Consider the following 20,316-nt stretch of genomic DNA (forward strand, 5'->3'; position numbering starts at 1 on the left):
ACACCCGCTTGGCACCTCTCTCTCCATGGAGAACTCCAGACGCGAAGTATTAGCGGCAGAAAGACGCATTTCCTTTCTGCAAGAGTAAAGTTGCACCCTTTGTTTTCCCATTGCGGTTTCTGTTGCAAACTGCTCTGGGGTTTTGCTGCGGGTGAGCCCTCCCCGTTAGCACACGGCTTCCACAGGCAGGTGGTTGGACAGGTGGCTGAGGGCAGGCTGGGTCTGTGGGCAGCCCGGGCGGATCCAGCTGGCACAGACTTTCTCCTCCTGCTGCAGTGCGCTTTTCCTCCAGGGCCAGTGAGTTCGGCCGGTACTTGTACCGTGGGAGCCGTTGCTTGCTGTATGTTGGGGCAGCCTCTGATACCTCGGGTGGGAGAATCTTTGGTCCTAAGTTAGGTACAGATTTGTTGTGAAGCGCTCCAGTTATTCAGCACGTGGGTGTTGAACACCTTTGTTCCAGGCGGAACAGTCATTGTCTGGTAATAATTATAATGATAGCAAGTCTCTAAGGCCTCCTTTGTGCCTGCCATTTTTCTTGGGTTAATTTTACAGCCCTTTACATGGGCTAACTCATTTTGCACTGGTGATAACCCATTGTGCGGGGTGTTACCTGTCATCTCCTTATGGAAGTGGAGGTGGAGAGGTGAGGTGACTTGGCCAGGGGGTAACTGTGTCACGGGTAGTAACTGTGGGTCTGGCGCTGAACCACGGTCAGGATTGCGAGGTGGAAGGCGGTTTCTCCGTTTAGGGCTTTCACAGCCTGAGCACCTGTGCACCTGACGGTATGATCTAGAAAGTGCTGTGGAATCCCGGAGGACCAAGAGTCCAACTCCCCTCAGGGGCAGGAATGAGGAGGTCGGCCCCTGTAAGGCAGGATCTTGAGGGAATGAGTTTGTCAGGTTGAGTAGGTGACGCTGTGGTATCTACAGGTTTGGATGTTGAATCTGCAGGTTTAGGCACACCTGGGAATGGTCAGAAGGTGCATAGGTCAGGCTGAGAGGAATGAGGAAAAGGCTGGATTGAGGAAAAGGTAGATTGGCTGGATTTTGAAAGCAGAGCCCTGGAGTTGGGTTTTTGGCCTTGGGCAAGAGGGAGCCACAGAGGGTTATACAAAGCATGAGAGTGTTGGGTCAGATGTGGCTTTTAGAAAGATCTCTAAGTAGCCCCGATGGTACTGATAGGAGTTGTTGTCTCCTGTTGCTTGGTCGGCAAGCCTGGTATGTGTTGAGTATGGGGTAGATCATGTGATGTACAGTTGTTACTAAGATTTGCCCTCTCAGAGATTCCAGTGTTTGTCCAGAATTCTGTTCTTTAGGAGGTTTTTGTTTTTTTGTTTTTTTTTCCTCCTCTTAAAACAATAGCTGCTGTACCAGCTGTTCTGGTTGAGGAGGAGTGATGGGTAGAGTGTTAAAAATACACCCCGAGGACTTAAGTTCCTGAATACAGTCACATCTGTTGTACAAATAGCTTAAGGCTGATTTTTCTTTTGGCTTGTTTAGAGATTGATGGGATATGCGGTTTACTCTGTGCGCAGTAGAGTCCAGTCCCTCTCGCCCTCCCTTCCCCTTTTATAGCAGATGAGCCGTGGAGCAAATTCCCCTGGTAAAGGTGCACCGGAGCAGTAGTCACAAGGGTACCTATGAGGTATCATTTGGAGTTCAAAGAAGGACCCACCCATTGTAAATACTTGAAACACAGGGAGTTCACTGTAGGGTAGTGGTCGCGCAGGTGAGGACGACTTGAGAATGCAAACAGTGCTCAGTGAGGCAACTCTGCGATGAGGCAGCAAACAGGAAACCACTGCCACCCTGAGCCAGAGGTCCCTGGGAGGCGGCACCGGATCAGACCTGGGGAGCAGCAGCTCCCACTCGCTGGAGGCCAGAACCATTTGGGTCACGGCGGGGAGACACAGCTGGAGCCTCGAGAGGTCACAGCTGCTGCTGGAGACGCACCTCATGCCCCCTCCTGCTTGGGAAACCTGCCTGCAGGGATCAGCCCCTCTGCAATTTGGAATAGAGCGGAAGAGTGGGGAACGGAACTGAGGACAAGCTGGCCCAGGACCAGAGCTGAATGTATGTCAAGCTTCTGAAATATTAGGCCAGGGCTAGCTCGAGCTGTCTTAATGGGAAAAGAAAAGGAAGTATCTTATGACAGGGCTTCTCAAATTTTCTTGTGCAGATACATCCCCTGGGGATCTCGTTAAAATGCAGATTCTGGTTGAATAGATTCTGCATTTATCAGCTCCCAGGGGATGCTGCCGCTGCTGGTCCACGGACCAGACTCTGCGAAACAAGACCTTGATAACATGTGTAAAGAGAAGCTTACCAAGTGCCAAATAAGTCTTTATAGTTTGTGAGGTTCTTTTTAAAGCTTTTGTCCAAGCTTGTAGCATACATGTGTAGATAGAAATGGTCGTTTATTTAGCATTTCATGTATGTCTGATATTTTCACAGGTTCTAACTGTTCCCAGCAAATACATTCCTTTATCTCATTTCCTTACCGTAGTACACAGTAGTGTTTTTTTTTTTTTGTCTTTTTAGGGCCGCACCCACGGCACCTGAAGGTTCCCAGGCTAGGGGTCTAATCAGAGCTGTTGCTGCTGGCCTATGCCACAGGCACAGTAACTCCAGATCCGAGCCGCATCTGTGACCTACACCACAGCTCACGGCAACACTGGATCCTTAACCCACTGAGCAAGGCCAGGGATCGGACCTGCAACCTCATGGTTCCTAGTCAGGTTCGTTTCCACTGCGCCACGACGGGAACTCTCCCACAGTAGTGATTCTATAGGACCACATAGCTAGCCTGGAAAAAGAAAATGGAGCTAATACACTGGTATGTTAATTCACTATCACGTTTTAAGGTATTTTGAAATTTGAGTAAAGAACAGCGTAAGGAGCTCCTCTTGTGCTCAGTGGGAATGTGGGCTCGATCCCTGGCCTTGCTCAGTGGCTTAAGGATCCCGTGTGTCCATGAGGTGAGCTGTGGCATAGGTTGAAGATGTGGTTTGGATCCAGTGTTGCCCTGGTTGTGGCCTAGGCCGGCAGCTGCAGCTCCGATTCCACCCCTAGCCTGGGAGCCCGGGAACTTCCATATGCTGTAGGTGCAGCCCTAAAAAGACCAAAAAGAAAAAAAAAAAAAGGTATAGTGTGATTCTGTGTGATATTGGCCGTATCAGTTAAAATGGAGTTTATTTACAAATTTTCAAATAGTTAAAATTTTTAACTTTGTGTGTTAAAGGGCTTTTTTTCCATTGTGAAATGAAGACTAGGAGAAATTTAGTAAAAGGTTCAAGTTGTAAAAGTCTTAAAACTTTATTAAGGTAATATTCCCACCACACAGCTCATGTATTTAAAGTGTGCAGTTCAGTGGTTTTTAGCATATTCACGGTTCTGCGACCATCACCACAGTCAATTTTAGGACATTTTCATCACCCCCAAAAGAAACCCATAACCATTAGCATTCACTTCCCATTTCCTCCCCCTTCTCTAAACCTTAGGCAGCTACTAACCTGCTTTCTGTTTTATGGATTTGCGGATTCTGGGCATTTCGCATAAATATAATATGAGGTATGTGCGTTTTACTTCTGGCTTCTTTCACTTCGTATGATGTGTTCAGAATTCATCCATGTTGTAGCCTGTGCCAGTATTTCTTTTCTTTTTATTGCTGAATAATATCCATTCTATGGCTATATTACCTTTTATTTTCATCAGTTGATGGGCATTTGGGTTATTTTCACTTTTTGCTATTCTGGATAATGCTGCTGTGACCATTATTTTTGTGTGAACATAACTTTTTTCTTTTTATTACTCAAATGAATTTATAAAATCTGTAGTTGTATAATGATCATAACAATCTGATTTCACAGGATTTCCATCCCACAGCCCCCAACACATCCCCCCACCCCACAAACTGTCTCCTCTGGAGACCATAAGTTTTTCAACGTCTGTGAGTCAGCATCTGTTTTGCAAAGAAGTTCAGTCTGTCCTTTTTTCAGATTCCACATGTCAGTGAAAGCATTTGATGTTGGTGTCTCATTGTATGGCTGACTTCACTTGGCATGATAGCTTCTAGGTCCATCCATGTTGCAAAAAATGCTGGTATTTCATTTTTTTTTAATGGCCGAGTAATATTCCTTTGTGTATATGTACCACATCTTCTTGATCCACTCCTCTGTCGATGGACATTTAGGTTGTTTCCATGTTTTGGCTATTGTAAATAGTGCTGCAATGAACATTGGAGTACATGTGTCTTTGTGAGTCGTGGTTTTCTCTGGGTAGATGCCCAGGAGTGGGATGGCTGGATCAAATGGTAGTTCTATGTTTACTTTTCTGAGGAATTGGACATAAATTTTTATTTCGTGTGAGTATATCCTTAGGAGTGGATTCGCTGGGTCATGTGGCGACTCTATGCTTAATCTTTGAGAAACTGCCAGACTGTTTTCCAAAGTGGCTGCACCAGCTTCCATTTCCACCAGCAAGGTATGAGAGTTTGGGGTTCTCCACGGCCTCAGCTACGTCTTTTTGATGATAGCTATGCCCACAGGTGTGAAGTGGTTTAAAAGGTTTTTTAAAGCTAGTGTGTGGCAGTGTTTCAGAATCTAAACTTTGGTGTCGAATGAGGTTGATTCACATCCTGTTCACCTACTTATGAGTCACGTGATCATGAACCAGCCTCTCAACCTCTCAAAAGGCGATTTCTTCATCTATAAACAGGGAAAATACGAGTTGTTGGGTAGGCAGTCAGTGGTGACAGGAAAGGTTAGGTATGTGTTCCTGAGCCTCAGTTTCAGTATCTGCAGAACAGAAATGGTAATTAAGTGGGGTGATCTGTCTGTACAACACGCGGCAAAGTGCCTGGCTTATTATAAGCATTCAGTAAAGGGCTCTTATGATTATTTCTGTCTTTCTGATGGTTCCCTTCTTTTTTTAATACAATGTATTCTTTTCCTTGTTTTATTTTATTTTATTTTTTGTCTTTTGTCCATTTAGGGCCACACCAGTGGCACGTGGAGGTTCCCAGGCTAGGCGTTGAATCAGAGCTGCTGCTGCTGGCCTACGCCAGGGCCACAGCAACACCAGATCTGAGCCGTGTCTGTGGCCTACACCACAGTTCGTGGCAACACCGGATCCTTAACCACCACAGTTCACGGCCACGCCGGATCCTTAACCCACTGAATGAGGCCAGGGATGGAGCCCGCAACATCATGGTTCCTAGTTGGATTCATTTCTGCTGCGCCACGACAGGAACTCCGTCTGATGGTTCACTTTTTGTATCTCAGATAGTAGCCATCTCCCTGAACCCCTTCTCCCTCAAGCTCAAGCTGATCCAAGTGAGTGTCCATTTCTGGAAGTTAGAATAGCATTACAAAAACAAACCTCGGAGTTTCCTTTGTGGCTTAGCGGGTTAAGAACCCAGCTAGTATCCATGAGGATGCAGGTTCGATCTTGGCCTCTCTCAGTGGGTTAGGGATCCGGAGTTGCTGTGAGCTGTGGTGTAAGTCTCGGATACGGTTCAGATCTGGTGTTGCTGTGGCTGTGGTGTAGGCCGGTGGCTACAGTTCCGATTCAACCCCTAGCCTGGGAGCTTCCATATGACGTGGGTGTGACCCTAAAAAGACAAAACAGACAACGCCCCCCCCCCAAAAAAAACCCCTCAATCTTGCAGACAGTTAATAGTGAACATCTTTAAAAAACTAATTTATTGAATACTAGGAGGGGTACCATATGCTAGGGGTTAGTTTCCTATTTCGCAGATTCAGTTTAACTCAGGAAATAGCGGAGACTTTAAAATTGTTCAGTGTGCTGGGCACTGGGGGTACCTTCCTGAACAGCAACCAAAAACACTCCTGGAGCTGATACTGAAGAAAGACAAATGTCAGTGTAATAGCCACACAGTTAGTGTGGAGCTGTTTTGGTGATGATTTGGAGGAAGTTTTGGACACAGGAAAGACCACGTGAAAACAGAGCCAGAAGTTAGAGCTGTGCTGTCACAGACCACTAGAAAGTGTGGCTGCTAGAAGAGGTAATGGGTAAAACCTCCCCTGGATCTTTTAGAGGGAGTGTGGTCCTGCTGCCACCCTGACTTCCAACTTCTAGTCTCCTGAACTGTGAGACAAAGTTCTGCGGTCTAAGCCCCCATCTGTGGCCTTGCTTGTGGAGCAGCCACAGGAAACTCATAGAGGGTGTATACAGACTTGAATGGGAAGCTGAGAGGCCGATCTGTCAAAGGACAGCAGCCGTGGGTGAGCTCCCTTCATTCGGGTTGGGGGATTCCAATAAGCCACGTCCGAGGAATGAGGAGGATCGGAAGTAGGACTTCCAGAGGGCCTGCTTCACACCCTGTCGGGACTGGGGACGGATTACCTGCTTAAGATAATCCCAGAGTGCCCCTGTCTCCAGGTACCTGACAGAAGCAAGTTCAGGCCTCTGTAGGGATGACATCATCCAGCGCTCCAGCAGTTCTCACGAGCCGTGTTGTAAGGTCTCTGTTCCGTGTACAGCGGAGAACAGATGAGCACATGAGCTAAAACTAATGAAAACAACAGACTTTTAAAAAAGACACAGTTACAGGGGCTGTAGGTCTCAGATGCAGACCTTAAAACAACTATGCTTACTGTGCTTAAGGAGATGAAAGACCAGATTGAGACTTTTGGCACAGAACTAGAAAATAAAAAAGAACCAGATGAAAATTCTAAAACTGAAAAATGTTAAGACTCAAAGTTAAGTTCTCAAAGGAAGGTTAAATTAGACATAGCTGAAGAAAGAATTCAGTGGCCCAGAAGTTAGGTCAAAAGAAAATACCCACAAGGAAGCCTGGAGACATTACCGAAAAGGAAAAAAAAGAAGTTAGAAGACTGGGTAGGAGTCAGAGATAACAATGAAAAGGTCTTTTATAAGAAAACTGGGCAGAAACAACATTTGTAAAGATAATGCCTGAGACTTTCCCACAACTATTAAAAGGTGCCACCCACGGAGTCAGTAGCTCTGTGAACACAAAGAAAACCACACCTATCCCTTCATGATCAAACAGCTGAAAACCACCGATGAAGAGGAGACCTGAGAGCAACTGGGGCACAGATGGCCCTCAGAAGAGCCACGGTTAGATTGACGGCTGTGGTCTTAATAGAAACCAGGGGAGCAGCTCAGCCGAAATTTAAGTGCTGGAAGAAATGGATGGTTCACCCCAAATTCTCTACTCATCCAAAAGAGCCCTCAGAAATAAAGCCAAAATAAAGACATTTTCAAATAAATCAGTGTTTTCGTGTGTGCAGACTCATAGTAAAGGAAATGCTAAGGGGTGTTTTGTGTGAGTCTGGCTAAAGGAAAATGATCTTAGGTGAAAGGTTAATATTTCAGGAAGGAATGAAGAGCAACAAAAAGTTATCTATGTGACAAACACTGAGTGATTGTTAACTCTTAAAATTATGTCTTTGGGTTTAAACTATATATGGCAGTAAAATCCAGGAGTTCCCGTCATGGCACAGTGGTTAACGAATCCGACTAGGAACCATGAGGTTGTGGGTTCGATCCCTGGTCTTGCTCTGTGGGTTAAGGATCCGGCGTTGCCCTGAGCTGTGGTGTAGGTTGCAGATGAGGCTTGGATCCCACGTTGCTGTGGCTGTGGCGTAGGCCGGCATCTACAGCTCCGATTTGACCCCTAGCCTGGGAACCTCCATATGCCATGGGAGTGGCCCTGGAAAAGGCAAAAAGACAAAAAAAAAAAAATCCATAGTAATAGTATGTAAGTCAGAAAGGGGGTAAACTGAATAAAACTGTTTAAAGTTTTCCTTGCATTTCCGGGAAAAAGAACCAATTAATGTAGACAGACCAGGGATACATATTGTAAGCAGTGTGGCAGCCCCCAAATTGTGAAAGACGATGTGCTGGCTAAGCTAAAAGGCAAGAAAAATTGAATAGTAAGGAATTGTAAATTTGAAAGATGGCAAGAAAGGAGAGAAAAGGGGAGTTCCTGTTGTGGCTCAGTGGAAATGACTCCGACTAGTATCCATGAGGACGCAGGTTCGATCCCTCAGTGGGTTAAGGATCTGGCGTTGCTGTGAGCTGTGGTGTAGGTCGCAGACACAGCTCGCATCTGGTGTTGCTGTGGCTGTGTTGTAGGCTGGTGGCTATAGTTCCGATTCGACTCCTAGCCTGGGAACTTCCATATGCCGCGGGTACGGCTCTAAAAAGACACACACACACACACACACACACACACACACACACACACACACGGATGCACACACACACAAAAGGAGAGAAGAGAATAGTGAACAAGTGGAATAAAGAGCAAACATTAAGTGGATAGACTTAGATCTCAGTATATCAGTAATAACATTAGATGTAAGTAGAATTGCTCCACTTAAAAAGGAGAGATTGTCAGACAGGAAAGAAAACAAAACAAGACTAGGTTATTTAAGAGAGACATATTTAGGAGTTCCCCCTGTGATGCAGTGGATTAAGAATCTGACTTCAGTGGCTCAGGTCTTTGTGGAGGCACAGATTCAATCCCCAGCCTGGCACGGTGGGTTGAAGGATCTGGCTTTGGCACAGCTGTGGCATAGGTCACAGCTATGGCTCATATTCAGTCCCTGGCCTGGGAACTTCCATATGCTGCGGGTGTGCACATTAAAAATTTAAAAAGAGAGGGATACTTAAAACAAAAGGATATAGGCGTTCCTGTGTAGCTCAGTGGGTTATGAACCCGACTGATATCCATGAGAATGCAGGCTCAGTCCCTGGCCTTGCTCAGTGGCTTAAGGATCTGGCGTGGCTGTGGCTGTGGCTGGCAGCTGCACTGCTGATTTGACTCCTGGCCTGGGAACCTCCATGTGCTGTAGATGCGGTTCTAAAAAGACAAAAAAGGAGTTCCCATCATGGTGCAGTGGTTAAGGAATCCGACTAGGAACCATGAGGTTGCAGGTTCGATCCTTGGTCTTGCTCAGTGGGTTAAGGATCTGGTGTTGCCGTGAGCTGTGGTGTAGGTCTCAGATGTGGCTTGGATCCCATGTTGCTGTGGCTGTGGTGTAGGCTCTGATTAGACCCCTAGCCTGAGAACCTCCATATGCCGCAGGAAGTGGCCCTAGAAAAAGGCAAAAAGAAAAAAAAAAAAAGAAAAGGCTATAAAGAGATTGAAAGTAAAAGAATGGAAAAAAATACTGTGTACACACCTACCAAAAGAAAGTTGCTATAGCATTTTAATATCAGACAAAATAGGCTTTGAAGGCAGAATTTATTGTTAGGGATAAAGATATGATACTGATAAGTGATAAAAGGTTTATTTCAGATGTAATAATAATTAAAATCTATATATGCTTAATATATCTTCAAAATGTTCAGAAGAAAAATTAATGTAACTGTAATGGAAATAAATTTATGATCATAGTGGGATATGTCTCAGATGCTATTATGATTAAGACAAAAAATGTGGGCATTCCCGTCAAACCTGATTAGTATCCATGAGTTTGCAGGTTCGATCCCTGGCCTTTCCCAGTGGGTCAGGGTTCCGGCATTGCTATGAGACGTGGCTTGGATCCTTTGTGGCTATGGCTGTGGTGTAGACCAGCAGCTGCAGCTCTGATTCAACCCGTAGCCCGGGAACCTCTATATGCCGCAGGTGTGGTCCTAAAAAGACCCCCCCCAAAAAAAAGTCAGAAGTGTGAACACGTAGAAAAATTGAACAACAAAGCACTATACTTGACTTAATGAACATATATGTAGAACACTGCACTGAGCAATTGCAGAACTGAAATTCTTTTCAAAAGCACAAGACACTTTGGCCAAAATTTACTGTGTGCTGGCCACAAAGCAATTCTTTTTTTTTTTTTTTTTTTTTTCAAAGGGGCTCACCCTCGGCACATGGAAGTTCAAAGGCTAGGGGTTGAATCAGAGGTGCAGCTGCTGGCCTACACCACAGCCACAGCAACACCAGATCCAAGCCATGTCTTCTGCCCACATCACAGCTCATGGCAACGCTGGATCCTCAACCTCCTGAGTGAGGCCAAGGATCAAACCTGTGTCCTCATGGTTACTAGTCATTACCCCTGTGCCACAGCGGGAACTCCCACAAGGCAATTCTTAATGGTTTTCAAAGGATTGAAATTATACAGACTGTGCTGTTCTCTGAAATAGTGGAATTAAGCAAGAAATCAGTAAAAAGAAAATCCCTACGTATCTGGAAATTTAGAAATTCATTTCTAAATAACTTATGAGTCAAAGAAAGCTAGAAAATGTTTTGAGTTGAATGATAGCAAAAATATATTATGCATAACTAATGGGCTATAGCCAAAGTCACACTTAGAGAGATGTTTATAGCTTTTTTTTTTTTTTTTAGGGCCGCACCTGTGGCATATGGAAATTCCCAGGCCAGGGGTCAAATTGGAGCTATAGCTGCCAACCTACACCATAGCCACAGCAATACCAGATCCGAACCTGTCTGCAGCCTACACCACAGCTCACGGCAATGCCAGATCCTTAACCTGCTCATCGAGGCCAGGAATCAAACCCGCATCCTCATGGATGCTAATTGGATTTGTTATCACTGAGCCACAAAGGGAACTCTGAAAGTTTATAGCTTTAAATACGTTTATATTATAAAGAACACTGTTGAACATTCATGAGTGAGGCTAGGTATCAGGTGGTTAGAAGACTAGTAACACATTAAACTCAAAGAAAATAGAATGAAAGAACTAATGAAGAGCAGAACTTAAAATGGAAAACATTCATTAGAAAGGATCAACAAAGGCAGAAATTGATTCTTTGAAAAATCTGGTAAAATTGACAAACCCCAGCAGAAAAAAATAGGGAAGGCAAATAATTAATGTAAGGAATGAAAAGGGGACATCACTGGAGTTCCCGTTGTGGTGCAGTGGTTAACGAGTCCGACTAGGAACCATGAGGTTGCAGGTTCAATCCCTGGCCTTGCTCAGTGGGTTAAGGATCCGGTGTTGCTGTGAGCTGTGGTGTAGGTCACAGACATGTCTTGGATCCCACATTGTTGTGGCTGTGGCGCAGGCCAGTGACTATAGCTCTGCTTAGACCCCTAGCCTGGGAACCTCCATATGCCATGGGAGCGGCCCAAGAAATGGCAAAAAGACAAAAAAAAAAAAAAAAAAGAAAAGGGGACATCATTGAAGATGCTACAAACATTAAAAGGAGTGAGACGTGAACAACTTTGTACAAGTAAATTTGAACATTTAGATGAAGTGGACAGATTTCTAAGAAAACACATCTTAAAACAGAGAGAAGTAGAAAATGTAGATTTCTTTTTGCTTTTTAGGGCTGCACGTGCGGCATATGGAAGTTCCCAGGCTAGGGGCTGAATTGGAGCTGCAGCTGCCGGCCTACACCACAGCCACAGCCATGAGGGATCCCAGCCACTTCTTGGACCTACACCACAGCTCACGGCCACGCCAGATCCTCAACCCACTGAGCGAGGCTGGGGACTGAACCCATGTCCTCATGGATACCAGTCAGGTTTGTTACTGCTGAGCCACAAAGGGAACTCCCAGATTATTTTTTTATAACTATTAAAAATCTGGAGTCTATAATTTGAAATCTTCTAACAAGGAAAAATCTAGGCCCAGATTATTTGACTAGTGAATTCTGAACATTTAAGGAAGAAATAATATCAGTTTTACATAAATTCTTCAGGAAGTAGAGGAAGGGACACTCCATATCTCTTTTTATGAGACCAGCAGAATGTCACACTGTAAAACCTAGTAAGTGCACTGTAAGAAAGGAGCTCTTCCTCAGCGCACCCTCTGGAGGTGGCAGCTGTCTCCTGCTTGGCATCAGGGCTGCCCTCCGGCTTCTCGTGAAGCCCAAGGTCCTTAAACAGAGGACCTTGATGTTCATCCGGTGCCCGTCAGACTGCTACGTCGAATTAAGTGGAGCTGATGGAGAGCCAGAGGCACTGGCAGTAGGTGTGCAGGAGACTCAGGGGCTAGATCTTGATGCACGTTGGTTATGGAAGCAACAAGAAAACAAAGCACATGCTGCCCAGTGGCTACCGGCATTCCGTTCCTGGTCCACAGCATCAGGGAGCTTGTGCTGCAGAGGTGCAGCAATCCTAATGATGCCGGAGAGATGTTAGCAGAATCTGCCTTCTTGTTCACGGAGGCAAAGAACGAACTTTGCAAACACACAGGCAGCAAGCAAGCAAAGTCTTTATTACAGGAAAGCAAACAGCTCCCAGGACAGACTGGGAGGGGGGAGAAGAGGTCCCCCCCCACCGTCCTATTGGTGTTTTTATCCCTCAGAGATGGGGGGGTACCAGCGTGGGCTCCAGAAATAGGTGGTTTTTTCCCCTTGGCCTTGCCCGGTTACGTCTATCCGTCCTTGTCCAGTAGGGGTCTGAGGGGTGGAAATGTGCCAGAAGTCTCATGGTGTCTTTGCCCTTCTCTTCCCGTAAACTGAGTCCCAGGGGGCCAGGGATTCCTGTCCGTCTCTCTGGGCGTAGGTCCACTCCCCGTAGTACACAAGGGATGTTACCGTTACTCATGGCCGTATGAAAGCATGCGGCGAAGCCCACGCTGCTGCCCTGACTGCCTGAGTGATTTCTCGGCCTCACTAACTGCTGAGACTGCTCATAACGTTTCTGCCAAGACATGCAAAGCCCTTGTGGAGAGAGCAGCCCACCGCCAGCTGGCCGTCAGAGTCACCAGTCGCAGTGCGGGGCTGTGTAGTGAAGAGAATGTATAGGTGCTCATGTGCACGTTGTCTTTGTCTTAATCAAATCATACAGCCCACAAAAAAGAAAGGTGACAGACCAGCATGACTCCTGAACACAGTGAACAGTTCCTAAAGAAACTGTAGATGTGTTAGCGAGTCGGTCTCCGGGACTCTAGCCTGGACTGGACGCCTCGCCTCAGCCACTAAGACTGATGCTGAGACTGGAACAGCAGGAGCTTTATTCCGCGGCAAAAAGAATGGAGCAATAGGAACTTAGTTCACAAATCAACTCAATCCTCTTCAGGCAGAGATACCTTGTATGTAGGAGGCTCGAGGGAAAAAGGAGGGAGTTGAGTGAGGAGAGGGAGGAACACTCATGACTTCCCTGAGGTCAGGACTCAGAACTGAGGCCCACTCCTTGGAGGGCTCTTCTGCCGGTGGTCGTAGCGCTGGTGGGTGTGTTGTTTAGCGTGCTGGTGTATCACAGGGAGGGCAGCTCTTCGCCGCCTTGGCCTCCCTGGTTCTAACCAGTTCCGGCGGCTCTTGTTTTTCTCTTCTGCTGGTTTCCTGTAAGACAAGGATAACACTTCTAGGCTTACCTTCCCTCAAAGAAGAGGGAGGGTTAAAGCTTGAGGCGAACAGCCAAGGTAACAGATGCAGGAAAAACATTTGATCGTTTCAACATTCGATTCATACTCACTTTGGCAAGGGAGAGGGATGTCAGCACGCTTTTTCTGTGAAGGGCCAGAGAGTAAATATTTAAGACTTTGTGGCTTATACCATGTCTGTGGCAACTACTCAACTCGGCATCGTAGTGTAAAAGCGGCCACAGGCAGAAGGGCATGGCTGTGCTCTTTATAGAAACGGGCTGGATTCGGTCCTGGCCTGTGCTTTGCCCCACCCTGGAATAGGGAAACTGCCGTAATCTAATTGAGAGTATCTACAAAACAGCAAACCTTGTGCTGGTTTATGTTAGTGGTAAATGTTGCTTTTTCCCCGTGAGGTGGAAACAAGAAATGGATGTGCAGCATTACCCCTCTGCAGTAATGCAAGGAAAAGAAGTAAAAGGTATAAGGGTCAGAAGGAAGAAAAAAGGTCATTATTTGCAGATGATATAATTATTTTCTTAGTCTACAAGTATACTGATAAGGTTTATAGCAAATGAGTGTACAGTGATACTGGATACAAGGACAGTTGTGTATCTGCATGGCCTAATTAAAAATATATTTGCTCTTTGTCCTGCTTCCAGCCAGGGAGCTCCTGGGTGATAGCAGTGTTTTTTGCTATTCATAAAGAGCCCCTTTTGACCACATCTAAATTTGTGCTAATGAGGTGCCTCAGGGTGGGGCCCCTAGATAGCTTCAGGGTTTGGGCTGGTTCCCGGAAAGACCAGAGAGTGGTTAGAGCTGGGAGGCGAATGCCTTATCCTCTGCTTCCTAGGAGCCCAGGGGGGCTGGTGATTGAGTTATAAAAACTCTGTAAGGAGGAGATTCGGGTAGTTTCCGAGTTGGTGAAAGCGTTAATGTGGTGGGCAGTTGACCCCACCCTACCCCCACTACCACGCTCTGTACCTCTCTTCCATGTGGTGTCTCTTCCAGGGGTTCGTAGGCAGGAGAAGGCCCATTTACTGGTGGTGGGAACAGTAAACTGGTAACACCACTGTAGAAGACATTTTAGGAGTGTCTGTTAAAGTTGAAGAAATTCACACCCTGTGTTTCAGCAGTTCTGCTCTGGGTGTATATCTGATAGCTTACATAAGCAGATGTACCCCAAGACGCATGTATAAGAATATTGCTAGTGTATTATTTATAGCAGCTCAAAAGTAGAGGCAGCCCAATATCTGTCTGCTGAATGGGTAGATGATTACATGTTCTTAAAAGAGAATGCTATATATGTCTCAATGAAAATGAACTTCTGCTACCTGCTGCTTCAAGGTTTAACCACAGCATTAGTGTTGTCTGGCCAGAAAAGCTGACATAAGACATTCTGTTTGATTCCATTTATATCAAGTTCAGAGCGCCAAGGACACTAACGTGTTAGACTTACCTGCTTGTGCGTTTAAGCTGCAAACAAGGACGACAGTTACCAGTGAAGCCCAGATGGTGGGAAGAGGAGGATTGTGACTGGATGGTCCTTGAGAGGGAGCTTCTGGAACTTGTGTTTCTTGACCCAGGTGGTGGTTAGTTGGGTTCTCAGTTGGTGATAATTGTACATTTTTGTTTTGGGGACTTTGTGTGCCATATATATATAAATATAAATATATATATATATATGTTTTTGGGTTTTTTTTTGCCTTTTTTTTTGCCTTTTAGGGCTGCACCCATGGCATATGGAAATTCCCAGGCTAGGGGTCAAATCAGAACTGCAGCTGCCAGCCTACACGATCCTGAGCTGCTGTGGCTGTGGTATAGGCCAGCAGCTGCAGCTCTGATTTGATCCCTAGCCTGGGAACAGCCACAGTAACTTGGGATCTGAGTTGCATCTGTGACCTACACCGCCACTGAGTGAGGCCGGGGATTGAACCTGCATCCTCAAGGTTACTAAATCCTCAGATTTATTTTCACTGCACCCACAAGGAGAATTCCACTGTGCACTATTTTGTAATGAAAAAGATTTTGTTGTTGTTGTTTTAGAACTGCACCCGTGGCATACGGAGGTTCCCAGGCTAGGGGTCGAGTCAGAGCTATAGCTGCTGGCCTATGCTGTAGCCACAGCAACACCAGATCTGAGCAGAGTCTGTGCCCCATACCACAGCTCATGGCACCACTGGATCCTTAACCCACTGAGCAAGGCCAGGGATTGAACCTTCATCCTCATGGATATTAGTCAGATTTGTTTCCACTGAGGCATGATGGGAACTCCTGAAGAAGATTTTTTATTTTTATTATTTATTTATTTATTTCCCAAAGAAAATTGCTATTTTTATTTATTTGTTTATTTATTTATTTTATTTTCCCACTGTACAGCAAGGGGATCAAGTTATCCTTACATGTATACATTACAATTACATTTTTTTCCCCACTCTTTGTTCTGTTGCAACATGAGTATCTAGACAAAGTTCTCAATGGTATTCAGTAGGATCTCCTTGTAAATCTATTCTAAGTTGTGTCTGATAAGCCCAAGCTCCCGAGCCCTCCCACTCCCTCCCCCTCCCATCAGGCAGCCACAAGTCTCTTCTCCAAGTCCATGATTTTCTTTTCTGAGGAGATGTTCATTTGTGCTGGATATTAGATTCCAGTTATAAGTGATATCATATGGTATTTATCTTTGTCTTTCTGGCTCATTTCACTCAGGATGAGAGTCTCTAGTTCCATCCATGTTGCTGCAAATGGCATTATGTCATTCTTTTTTATGACCGAGTAGTATTCCATTGTGTATATATACCACATCTTCCGAATCCAGTCATCTGTCGATGGACATTTGGGTTGTTTCCATGTCCTGGCTGTTGTGAATAGTGCTGCAATGAACATGCGGGTGCATGTGTCTCTTTTAAGCAGAGTTTTGTCCGGATAGATGCCCAAGAGTGGGATTGTGGGGTCATATGGAAGTTCTTTGTATAGATTTCTAAGGTATCTCCAAACTGTTCTCCATAGTGGTTGTACCAGTTTACATTCCCACCAGCAGTGCAGGAGGGTTCCCTTTTCTCCACACCCCCTCCAGCACTTGTTATTTGTGGACTTATTCATGATGGCCATTCTGACTGGTGTGAGGTGGTATCTCATGGTAGTTTTGATTTGCATTTCTCTTATAATCAGCGATGTTGAGCATTTTTTCATGTGTTTGCTTTTTATTTATTTTTTAATGATTTTTATTTTTTCTATTATAATTGGTTTACAGTGTTCTGTCAGTTTTCTACCGTATAGCAAAGTGATCCAGTCACACATAGACACACATTCTTTTTCTCACATTATCCTCCGTCATGTTCCATCACAAGTGACTAGATACAGTTCCCAGGGCTATACAGCAGGATCTCATTGCTTATCCACTCCAAATGCAATAGTTTGCATCTATTAACCCCAGATTCCCAGTCCATCCCACTCCCTCCCCCTCCCCCTCGGCAACCACAAGTCTGTTCTCCGAGTCTGTGAGTTTCTTTTCTGTGGAAAGATTCATTTGTGCCATATATTAGATTCCAGATATACGTGATCTCATATGGTGTGTGTCTCTCTTTCTGTCTGACTTCACTCATTCTGAGAGTCTCTAGTTCCATCCATGTTGCTGCAAATGGCATTATTTTGTTCCTTTTTATAGCTGAGTAGTAGTCCGTTGTGTATAAATACCACATCTTCTTAATCCAGTCATCTGTTGATGCGCATTTGGGTTGTTTCCATGTCTTGGCTATTGTGAATAGTGCTGCAGTGAACATACGGGTGCACCTGTCTTCCTTTTTTTTTTTTCTTTTTAGGGTCACACCCATGGCATAGGGAGGTTCCCAGGCTAGGGGTCGAATTAGAGCTACAGCTGCTGGCCTATGCAATAGCCACAGCAACGCCGGATCAGAGCTGCGACTGAGACCCACACCACAGCTCATGGCAACACTGGATCCTCGATCCACTGAGTGAGGCCAGGGATCAAACCTGCAACCTCGAGGTTCCTAGTCGGATTCATTTCCTCTGTGCCACAACGTGAACTGCTGCATCTGTCTTCTGAAAAAGATTTTTAAAATTGAGGTATGAGTTGATTTACAATATCATATTAGTTTCAGGTGAATAACATGGTGATTTTTTTTTCTTTTTTTGTCTATTTAGGGCCACACCCCTGGCATATGGAGGTTCCCAGGCTAAGGGTCTAATTGGAGCTGCAGCGGCCAGCCTCCACCACAGCCACAGCAATGACAGATCCGAGTAGCATATGCAACCTACACCATAGCTCACAGCAACGCCAGATCCTTGACCCACTGATCGAGTCCAGGGATCGGACTTGCAACCTCATGGTTCCTAGGATTCGTTTCTGCTGCACCATGATGGGAACTCTGTGATTCATTATTTTTGTGGATTGTACTTCATTTAAAGTTCTTTTAGAATATCAGCCATATTCCCTGTACTATACTGAAAAAAAAAATTTTTTTTTTTTGTCTGTACCTGTGGCATGCAGAAGTTCCTGGCCCAGGGACTGAACTTATACCACAGCTGTCACCAGAGCCACAGCAGTGACAATGCTAGATCTTTAACCTGCTGAGCCACCAGGGACTTCCAAAAAAGGGTTTTTTTTTCCTCCTTTTTAGGGCTACACCCGTAGCATATGGAAGTTTCCAGGCTTGGGGTTGAATCAGACCTGCAGCTGCAGGCCTACGCAGTCAATGCTGGATCTGTGCCCTATGCTGCAGCTTGTGGTAACACTGGATCTTAACCCACTGAGCAAGGCCGAGGATCAAATCCACATCTTCATAGAAACGATGTCAGGTTCTTAGCCTGCTGAGCCACAATGGGAACTCCTGAAAAAGATTTTTTAAAAAGATTGGAGTTCCCGTCGTGGCTCAGTGGTTAACGAATCCGACTAGGAACTATGAGGTTTCAGGTTCAATCCCTGGCCTCGCTCAGTGGGTTAAGGATCCGGCCTTGCTGTGAGCTATGGTGTAGGTCACAGATGTGGCTCAGATCTGGCGTTGCTGTGGCTCAGGCATAGGCCGGCATCTACATCTCCGATTCGACCCCTAGCCTGGGAACCTCCATATGCCGTGGGTGTGGCCCTAGAAAATATGAAATAAATAAATAAGTAGAGAAGATAAATAAAAGAAGGAGGAGGAGGTAGCTGAGATATGCACAGGCCTTGTGGCTGGAGGGAGTTGGGGAGATGAAGAGGCTGAAAGAAAGGTGGTGTGGCGAGATTTAGCAAGGGTCGAGGAGCCCTTGGTTGTGACGTGAGGCTGGGAAGCTGGGCAGGAGGCCGCGTGAGGGAGCTCTGTAATAGTGGGGTACCCTTGCCTTGCGATGTTCGCAAGGAGGGAGACATCTGATCCAGGTTGCAAAGATTGCTCAGCTGTGCTGTGTTTTGGCCGCCCGAGTGGATGCTGGCTGACCCACGTGGTGAGAGGTGATGGTACCAGGGCTTGTGGTGGTGGCGATGGAGAGGGTTAGCTGGATTCAGTGTTGCGAGAACTTGGTGATGGTTTTGGGGGGTGTTGGGAAGGAGCCGGAGGCTCGTGGTTTGTGTGACTGGCTGGATGGGGAGCTCTGCTCTCAGGTGAGGAGCTGTGGTTGAGGACCAGTGAGGACCAGCTCTGGGGATCCTGCTCTCACTGAGCTCTGCTGCGTGGCAGCCGGGATCCTGTTATTCTCAACTGTGCCAGTTTCACAGACAGGGGGCACAAACTCGGAGCTTGTGGGTGGCTTGTGGGTTTGCCGTGAAGCCACCTGCGTCTGGCACCTCTTCCTGCTGTGTCCTACGCAGCCCCGTAACAGCCATGTGAAAAGCAGGAACGGCTCCTCCTCGGAGAGACTGCGAGTGTGAGTAGTGGAAGGGGTCCCGGCAGACCTGGGGCCACTGGCTTTTAGGGAGTGAGCTGAGAAGGAGGGCCAGTTGGAGAGGGAAGTAGGAGAGCCGGGAGAGGGCACGATGGTGAGGAAGGTCAGTCAGTAATTTCAGCACCTGCAGGTCCAGCAGCACTAACTCTGTTACCTGGGCGTTGCCTTCTGGACCTTTTTCTTGATGTTTTATACGGTTGAAATGGAACTATATATACGTTTTCACTTTAATGTCATAGGCATTTCTTCATGTTACTAAAATCTTTTTTTATCCTTTGTAATGAATGGTTGTACCATATATTCTGTGGAGAATATCTTTGCAAGGAAAGGTCTTCAATTTTTTATTGTGGAAAATTAAAAAAAAGTAATAGTATGGTGTATACCTAATGTACTTAGGGCTGAAATTCAGTACTTGTTAACATATTGCCAAATATGCTTTCTCTAGATGTATTAAATATAAATAAATAATTTGATAAACCTTTTGAAAGTAATTTGTAGGCATCACAACAGTTTAAAATTTATCCCTTATATAGCTCAATGTATATCTTCTAAAAATGACATTTCCGATATACCATTGTTAGACCTAAATTCCTACAAAAAAGGGCTCCTAAAAATAAGGATATTCTCTTATATACATTTGATTATTTCAGCTGAGAAATTAATTGTAATTTTCTAGACTCTTTCTTTTTTAGACTTCCCCAGTTGAACCCAAAGTCTTTTCTAGCTCACCTCTTGGGAGCCATGTACCAATCAGAGTTCATGTATTGTGTTTGGTGGTTGTGTCTCTTTAGTCTCTTAACCTAAACCAGCTCCCCTCAGCTGCCCTGTCCTATTATGGTGACTTTCTGAAGTAACAAGGGCAGTTGTCGTATAAAATGTTTTTGGATTTGTCTGATTGTGTCCTCGTTGCTTCTTCCGCATTGTCCTTTTATGCTCTGAATTTGCTGTAAACTCCGAGAGGTTTGAAGACCCGGATTTCTTCAGGCTGATGTTTTGGGCAGATCTAGGTAGGGGATGCTCTGTGTGCTGAAGACGCTCTGTTGTGTCTGGCTTTGGTTTCTGTGGAGGTCTAGGTCTTTCCACTCGAAGTACAGATTTCCCTCTTTATGACTGGGACCATGCAAATTCCCCCAACAACTTTGTACCAGGTGATTTTCAACATTTATACAAAATCACTT

The 20,316-nt window shown here is 45.5% G+C and overlaps 1 protein-coding gene across 6 annotated transcripts in view; it reads left to right on the forward strand.

The window, feature by feature from the left end:
- DGKD (diacylglycerol kinase delta) overlaps positions 1-20,316 on the forward strand; it is a 116,773-nt gene that overhangs the window by 784 nt on the left and 95,673 nt on the right. The gene's annotated exons all lie outside the window — the stretch shown is intronic.

This window comes from Phacochoerus africanus, chromosome 3, assembly GCF_016906955.1.
Source record: "Phacochoerus africanus isolate WHEZ1 chromosome 3, ROS_Pafr_v1, whole genome shotgun sequence".
In the NCBI taxonomy this organism is placed as follows: Eukaryota; Metazoa; Chordata; class Mammalia; order Artiodactyla; family Suidae; genus Phacochoerus; species Phacochoerus africanus.